General features: G+C 35.6%; 1 long non-coding RNA gene across 1 annotated transcript; it reads left to right on the top strand.

The window, feature by feature from the left end:
• Positions 1 to 4,084: 4,084 nt before the first annotated feature.
• LOC122014142 lies at positions 4,085 to 4,714 on the top strand. The gene is made up of 3 exons (XR_006120608.1): positions 4,085 to 4,117; positions 4,453 to 4,538; positions 4,613 to 4,714. It is a non-coding gene; the product is annotated as an uncharacterized LOC122014142 (long non-coding RNA).
• Positions 4,715 to 9,263: the final 4,549 nt, after the last annotated feature.

Below are 9,263 nucleotides of genomic sequence, written 5' to 3'. Positions count from 1 at the left end.
AGTTCTTACATCTACTTCCCAAGTTCTTTTCTTCTTAAGAAATAGTTCACCTACAACCATCAGTAGTTTAGCTAATTCTACGTGTACAATCGCTAGTGCTTATAACCAGTCCTCGATCGATAATCTTTTATTACTAACGACGTATCCGTGCACTTGCGGAAGAGTAACAGTTACAGTGATGCAAGCTTCCAAACTGGCAAGAATAACTCAATATTGCAATCAGGATATATGAGCTGGAAGAGTTCAAAGCAAAAATACAATTGTTGATTCTACCACAGAGGTGGAGCATATTGGTGCTTCTAATGCAACAAAATAGATTATTTAGATCATAAAATTCATTACAGAACTTGGTGTAGTTCCTAGCATAGCTAACCCAATAGACTTCTATTATGATAATAATGCACACAGGCTAAGGAACTTAGATCTCATCAGCGATCCAAACACATACTTCAGCAATTCCATCGTATTCGAGAAATTATCGATAGAGGAGATATGAAAATATGTAAAGTACTGATAGATGATAACATTGAGAATCCACTGACCAAGACTTTAGACTAGAGGAAGCATGATGGTCACACTAGGTCATTAGGTATTAGATACTTCAATGATTAGCTATATTGTTAGTGAAAAATTGTTAGTATCAACCCTGAGAGCCAATCATGAGATGATTGATATGGGAATATTATATCATATTTTAATAAAAGACAATATTTTATATTTATTATATTTATTTATATATGTGTAAATTTAAATAAATTTAATAATGTCCTAGAGTGGTAGATTCTATTCTATAGCATATCAATTAGTTTAATTGATTGTGAGAGACCTTAGATATATATGGAACACTACTTTCAATTGTTTTTAGTCAAGTATTAATATATGAGAACAATATTAATACATTGAAACTAGCATATAGGTTAATTGATAATTTAATTTCACAAGTTATAGATATAAGATATCAAGCTAATACATAAGTATATATAAGAGAATATGTACTCAACTGACCCGCCATGAGAATGTTTTATGGATTGTTATATGAGTGTCAAAAATATTCTCGTAGTAACCATTGATATAAACAGTCTTTTGATTTGAAGTCACTACGATTCCCTACATAAGGAGTTACGTATTTTAGTATTGACATACATCACATGTAATAAAGTTGATTATAAAATCGTTCACCAAATATGTAATGAGTTATGCGATGAGATGTGAGTGATCTAGATGGAATTTATCTCTTCTATATAACGGAAGTGATATCCAAGGGTCTCTTGATTAAGTAGGACTGTTGAAATTCATGGTCATGCTTAAATAAGTTAGTATAAGATATTAAGGTTATTTGATTACATAAGTCTACTTTGAGACTAAGAAACACATATATTGATGAGAGGATGACATAATCTATGCCTCATAAATCAATCTAGATATCATGGACAAAAAGACTCTTATACAATAAAATAGTCATAGATAGGTTAGGTCGGATCTACGATATTCTCATCACTTAGATAGCAATGATGCATTGCTAGATGTCACTCATTGTTTGTGTCTTTAAAATGTGATTTTAGAGTCATACTCATTACCAATGTTATGAGAACCTATTGGATCACACAGAGAAAGTGCATCAATTTGGAGTTTGTTTTATTTTAGTATGACTAATATAAAGTGGGTCTAAGTTTTAAGTATGAAATTAATTTTGGATCTTAAACTTGTTAGATTAATGGTGATCCTTTGCTTGAGGGAGGATTGTTGGGAATACAATCAAAGCCCCACATTTGAAAAAATCATGGGTTAATCTAATTGGATTACTAGGTTAATCCAATTGATCTTAAACTTATTAGATTAATGGTTAATCTAATATTTGTTTAGATTTTTTTTCAAATAAGCACAAACCAAATGAAGCCCGCGTTATTAAATAATATCTTAGAAGATAAGACTTGACCACGTTATTAGAAAAAGTCTTATTAGATAAGACTTGACCATGTTTTATCTGATAGATTAGATTTGACCACATTATTAGATATTAGATAAGACTTGGCCATGTTTTATCTGAGAAGATAACCTTAACAGTTAGGGCATGTTTGGTTCAGGGTTATTCTTCATGCCCTTGGTTATCCAATCAAGGTTATATTATTTAACCGTGTTTGGTTCAGGGTCATGAGGGATTCCCAAGTTATATTTGATTCTCGCCACGTCAGCAAAATGAGGTTATATCCCGGAATCAGAAAACCTCCAAATCGTAAGGTTTTGGACGATTCCGGGGTTAAGTAAATATTTTTCTCAAATATAACCTTCGTGCGAACGCTGTTTAGCAAACCCTTTTCTTTTCGCCTATCGCACACTTTTCTTTTCGCAAACCCTAGAGCAACGGCGACAAATCCTACTTGAACCGGCGGCGGCGGCGGCGGCGGCGGCGACAGAGATCTTGGCTTCTCCCTCTTCGTCTTCTTCGAACCAACGGCGACAGTCTTCTCCCTCTTCGTCTTCTTCGAACCGGCAGCAACCACAGACTTCTCCCGCTTCGCCTTCTTCATCGACGGCGACAAACGTCTCCTGCTTCGCCTTCTTCATCGACGGCGACAAACTTCTCCTGATTCGTCTTCTTCAAATCTGTGGCGACAGCAAGCTTCTCCACCTCGGTTGGAGTCCAACCTCAAGAGGATCTTGCTTCGGGTAAAAAAAAAAAGGTATTTTTAAAGAGATAAAAAAAATTCCAGTTTCCCTAATTCTGTTTGCATTTAATTGTGTCATTTTTTGGCGAACTGTTTTCAAGTTATTAGCTAATCTTGAGATCTTCCTCACAATCAAATTTTTATTAGCTAACCTTTTTCTCTTCGAAATCAAAGAATGAATAAACTATGTTTGTATTTGTGTCCAATGGTTGTTACTCTGACCATTTGATAGGAACTTGCAAATTATAGTTAGTTTAGTGAGAGTGATAGCACAGATGCTTACTAAAATTTTGCATGTTCATCTTATCACATCATATGTTCAGACTTGGATTCAAGAATTACAGGTATGAATTTACACCCGACGTGATTGTTTCTGAGATTTTTACACATGAACAATAGAAACAATAGTGGTAAACAGTTTGGTGTTTGTGTCGGGTGATCTGGCACAAGTTTAGAATGGTATTTGAAGGCTTAGCAGTGTCTAATAGTACTTTAACAATTAGCGTTCAATTTTCCTTGGCTAAGATATGCTAAAAATAAATAGTTTAAATGTCAAGTCTGCAAATCTGCAGCATAATACAATTGCACCGTAAATCTTTTGTAAGGTAATACTTTGAGTCCATGCAAGCAAATTTATGATTTCCTTGCTTTCTTTGAATAAAACATAAAATCTTTTGAAAAATTTAAATTCTTTGAAAGGTTCCACTTCTAAGGTGAATATGATGTCAAATTAGTTTAAGGAGGCTTCATTTTGTCTGCTTTAGTCCTTTTCTAATTCGAACTGTGGAATTAGTGATAACTATTGGGATGAGAAATATGTGCTCATTTCCCAATTACTTTATATCTATGTGTCTGACCTCATGATACTTCTAAGATGAAAACTATGTTTATATTTGTCTTTCGCTTATCAGTTATTAGGATTTTCACCTTGTTGATTTTCTATTTGGTTCATTGTCCTTTTTATATTATAGGTTGCAATGACTCTATTTGGTTCTTGCTACTTATGTTTTGATATATTTTGGATTGAACTTGGATCTATCTTTTTGTTTGGATTTAACCTGGATGAATCTTTTTTTTTTTTTGGATTGAACTTGGATGTTATTGGATTGAACTTTAAGCGGCTCAATGTTATTTCTGAATTCTTTGAGCAAAAAATGTTGTCATTTGATCTTGATTTTATTACATGGAATATTTGATAGTGGATAATTAGTCGCTTTACCAATATTTTTTAAAATATTTTTATATTATTTGTCATGCCCTCGTATGCTGTATATTCTATGAGTAGATCAATTACATACTGCAGCGGAAAATAAGCATATTATTCACAAGTCATTAAATCAAAAAAAGTCAGCTGCACTCTTGCAACTGAAAAGTGTGCTATAACTGTGAATGCAGGCAAACACGCAACTGTAGATTATCTCCAGTCGAGAAATATCACAAACAAGCCTCAGGTGACTTATCCATTGGTATAAAAATTACTTAATCGTCCATGATGTTATTTCTTATTGTGTCCCTGCAATGACATCTGAATATTTTAAGGATGACTTTTTATTTTACTTCAAACTATCAACTTGTGATAAAAATTAGAGCATTCCTATTCACGCTCTCTATTAAGCAGTTCATTCTCGATGCATGCATCCTATCAACAGATCAAGAAGATCACAAGTTTTGAATCCAAATTTATATGGCTTATTCTATTCTTGAAAGTATTTCAAATTCTTCTGGAAATGTATTTGGGAAATCTAAAGAATGATCAATTGTGAATTTAATCCTGTTGGTATTGCAGAGAAACTCACTTCTCACATCCAGGAAGCCTTTGCAACTTCATAATGCAACGCAAGCAGATGAAGAAGAGTCTCACTCTTTTGCTTTGTATCCTTATATCATATATCTTCTACTCTATTTATACTGTCTATTTATTAATTGCTCCTGAACTTATATCATAGAGCTACACCATCTGTAAGAACTTTGAGAGGCAAAACAACTGTAGCAACTGCCCCTAGTTTCAGATGCAGTGAGCGTGCAGACACTTGTGGAGAGGAGGTACCATCTCAGCTGAAGGACTCACTGTGCTAAAACTTGTGGATAATATCATCATCACTGTGTCAATGTTGTGACATGAAATACATTTTGGATTTTAATTTACCTCACAAAAATTTCAAACTGTATCTAGATGGTGTGACATTTGCGGAGCCTTTGAGACCAAATGGTGTGATGCATACTGCTGAAAATTGGGTTATTTATATACATGCGTGTAAGAAGATGATAGCTGATTACTATTTATTATTTATTATTTATTATTTATCTATGTACATGCATAGTTGGTTTTGTAACTAAAGTAAAACAATAAAAAAAAGTAAAAACGTAAAAAAAATTAAAAAGTAAAAAAATAAAAAATAATTAAAAAAATAAAAATTGAAAATAAATAATAATAATAATAATAATAAAACATAGAAATAAAGTGAAAAAGACAAAAGTAAAAAACACATAAAATTTAAATAATAATAATAATAATAAATGGTTGATTTTGTAACTAAGGGTAATAGAGTAAAATATTACACTAGGTTATTCATTAAAATCTTCAAACAAACAAGTTTTTATTGCATGACCTAAGTTGAACCAAACAACATTTGGTTATGTTTTATGCTCCATAACCTTGGTTATGTGATTATTTGGTAATCACATAACCAAGATTATACATGATAACTTGAACCAAACGCACACTTAGGGTTTGATCTAAAACTTATATATATGTATGGCAACTAGCACTATGTGTACGATATTGAGAAACTCCAATTATGCTTATGAGATAGGCAACGGTTATGCTCGTGTGGATACCGTAGAGGCACGAACATATTAATCATGCTGAAATTGACTAGACTTTCCAGGAACTCAAAAGTGTTTTACATATCAAGAGGTAACATCTTTACAAAATAATGATGTAATTAGAACTCACATGGATTTCTAGTGGGTTCTTTTCCATTTCCACGACATTTTCTGGTTTAACTTTCACTCGGAACCCAATATTAGTGACCCAGATTTCGTCACTCTTGGTTGCTTGGAGAATGGATAAGCCTTATCCACACTCCTAGTCTCTCCAACAAACCATCCTACTAGGAACTATGCTGCATCTAAGTGGGAGTCAACATTGATTAGAATCTCATCTCGTATCCCCAGCAACTTCTTGATTAATGGAGAATCTCTGTGTCATGAGCCTGCCATGTCCATAGATCAACTCGTGTCAAGTATGTGTGATGAATCCATTTTATCCACAGGGAATTCTGCTGGCCCTAAATTCTCCGTAGAACTTATGATAGCAATGCTTTATTCCAAGCCTTGATGTTTCTTACCCCATACCCACCCTCCTCCTTAGGTGTGAATATGTCTATCTAGGATATAGGTCGATGCTTTGAGGACCACATGAATTGATGACAAATTTCATGTATCATGTCTATGATTGTATAAGTGGGAGAATATAACTCATAATATGAATGTTTTATTCCAAGCCATGAGGTTTCTTATCCTTAAGTGTGCATATGTCTATACAGGATATAGATGGATGCTTTAAGGACCACATGAATCCACAATAAATTGCATGTATCCTGTCTATGACTGTATAAGGAAGTGGGAAATTTGATATTGATAAGCATTCCACTCCTTGGAGTATTGATGATATGAGCTACAATTTTCCTGCATAAGAGAGTATTTTTGGACCAAGAATTGATCTTGTGAATGAGTGAGTTTACTAGTGGGCTATAATATGAGACTTAAAGCTTTTCAGAAGCAAGTGGAACTCCTAGGTATCTAAATGGAAACTCTCCTTCTTGGAAACCTGTGAGTTGCAATAGCCTTGTATTGGTTTGTTCATCTATGTCATCCATATACATTCTGGATTTCATGTTGTTTGTTCACAATCCATCCATATTCCCAAATTGATCTGACAGATGATTAAGGCCTCCACTGATGGTAAATCTCCCCTATCAAAAATGCAAGAGATCATCAACATAGGGTAAGTGAGTGATTTGTTACCCTGCACACTTGGGATGGTATTTGAAATCTGATCTCCCTGCAACTTGTCATAGCATTCTTGAGAGAACTTCTATGCAAAACCCAAACAGGTAGGGTGATAAGGGATCTCCTTGCCTCAACCCTCTGGCTCCTTTAAAGTGCCCATAGATTCCCCCATTCAATGTTATTGAGAAAGATGGTGTAGTTATACATTCCGTAATCTATGAGACAAAACGTGTAGGGAAACCTAGACCATTCAGTGCTTCCTGGATGAAATCCTAATGAACTGAGTCAAAAGCTTTCTAGAGGTTTATTTTAAGGACACATCTTGGGGAGATCCTCTTCTTCCTTGTGTATCTTCTCAACAATTCTTGAGCCATGTGCATGTTATCGGCTATGGATCTATTCTTTACAAATATGGTTTTGCCTGAATGAAGCATGTCTCCTGCAATGGTTGATATTCTTCCTGCTAGTATTTTATTAGATGACCTTGTATAACACATTGCAATAGGCTGTGACAGTATGAGTGGATTTGGGGATCAAAGCAATGAAGGTGTGATTACATTCCTTCAATAATTTTCCAGTTTGGAAAAATTCCAGGACCATTGCAGTGAAGTCATTTGGTAACTGTCCAGGCCTGTTTGTAGAATTTCGCTCCAAAGCCGTCAGGTCCCAAGGCTTTGTTGTCTCACCTATACTGAACAAGGCTTGCTTAACTTCCTCTTGGGTAATTGGTTGGATGAGTTGAGCGCAATGATCTAAAGTAACTACTCTCCCTTGACTGAAAATAGAAGTTGGAACTACTTCTTTGTTGCTTGTTGTCCCTAACAAGTTTTGGCAATGCTGAACAAACTGACACAACTTCTGCCAGCTGGTTGTGAGCTCTCTTATGCTTCTTTGAGGCACCACTATCTTATTTCGTTTATTGTACTCTTGACTAAGTCATGGAAGAATCTGGTGTTCTTATCTACTGCTTTGAAATACAATGATTTGACATACTGTGAATAAAAGGAGAATTCAACTTCATTCGGCCTCGTAGCCTGCTTGACTACTTCTGATAATCTTCAACCATTCTGCCACATGTTAGACTAGATAGCTTGGCATCCTCTAAAGCTTCTTTGACACACTGAGCACAGGCAGAGATGTGTGAAATTGATGTTTGTTCAAAGCAGTGAACTGCGGTTTCAATAGTTACAGCTTCTTCTTGAACTTGTACTGTCCTGCAAATTATGTGAGTGCCCCATGCGTCTTCTACAATTTGCAAGAAGCTATCATGTGATGCCCACATATTTTAGAATTTGAGGGGTCTTAATCCTTTGCAAATCAGCCATGATATTTACCAATATAATCAAGGAGAGTGATATGATAAGGATGGGGGAAGAAATTTTGCAGAGCATCTTAGGTCAGTTTCCATCCACGTTTTGTTTATCATTGGCCTGTCAAGTTTAGATCACATGTGGCCATTAGTCCATGTGTATTTGCACCCTAATGAGCTCATATCATCTGTTTCATTGGCTGTGATGAAACTAAAAAAAACAACAATTTTATAGGCGGTCACTGGGTTCTCATTGCTTATCCTCTGGTCATAATATTAAGTTGAAATCACCCATAAGGAGTCAAGATTCTAATACCCCACTAGATACTGTGTCTATTAGGACCCGTGCGACCGATAAGAGGAGGGTGAATTATCTGTAAATAAAAAATAGAAATTTCTCGATCTTTCAAACAAGATTAGTAGCACAATTAAATTAAAGCAATTTAACAACTAATAAAATAAAGAGACACAGAAAGTTACTTGGTTACAACCTAGGTGGTTGTTAATCCAAGATAAAAAATTTTTACCAAAGATCTCATTTGATGAAAGCGGAGAAGCCTCTTACACTCGTTGAATGCTCAAAAAGTTACTAGGAAATGAATACTTGAGTTGTTGAATATTTCCTAACTCCAGGGGTATTTTTATAGCCCCTGGAAAATTCTATCTAAGGCTGGAAGACACCTTCAATAGACTTGAAGGCGCCTTCAATGTGACAAGTTTTATTCGTGCGAAAATAAATTCTATCTTCGCTAACAATTACTGTTTGCTCAGTCGAAGTTGCCTTCAAAGGGTTGAAGGCATCTTCCATAAAGGCGCGAAGGCGCCTTCAAGGGATTGAAGACTTCTTCCACCAAAAAAGCACGAGGGCACCTTCAAAGCTGTTGAGGGGGTCTCCAGCAGCTCCACAACACTCCGTTTGCTTTTCCATTGCTTCGATCGACTGGATGATTTCATCCATTCGGAATTTGGCTCACTTAGACTCATCTTCCGGCCTTCTCCTCGAGCAAGTTTAATTTCCGCTCTGGCTTCTCGTCCCTCAGAAACGCCGCTCATTTTCTTCTCGTCTGCCAGCGTACTCTTCCACAGCACCTCGTCCCTCAGACGTACCGAGCCCGTCGACTCTCTCTCGTGTCGTCCTTCTCGCTAGCTACGTCTTTCGCTCGACTTCTTGTGCTCCTAAGTTCTTACACACTTAGACACAATGCATCAAATACACACAAAACCTAATTTAACTCAGTTGATCACATCAAAACTACCTCGGGGTACTAACAATC

Source organism: Zingiber officinale, chromosome 1B, assembly GCF_018446385.1.
Source record: "Zingiber officinale cultivar Zhangliang chromosome 1B, Zo_v1.1, whole genome shotgun sequence".
NCBI lineage: Eukaryota > Viridiplantae > Streptophyta > Magnoliopsida > Zingiberales > Zingiberaceae > Zingiber > Zingiber officinale.
This window is presented reverse-complemented; position numbering and strand designations above follow the sequence as displayed.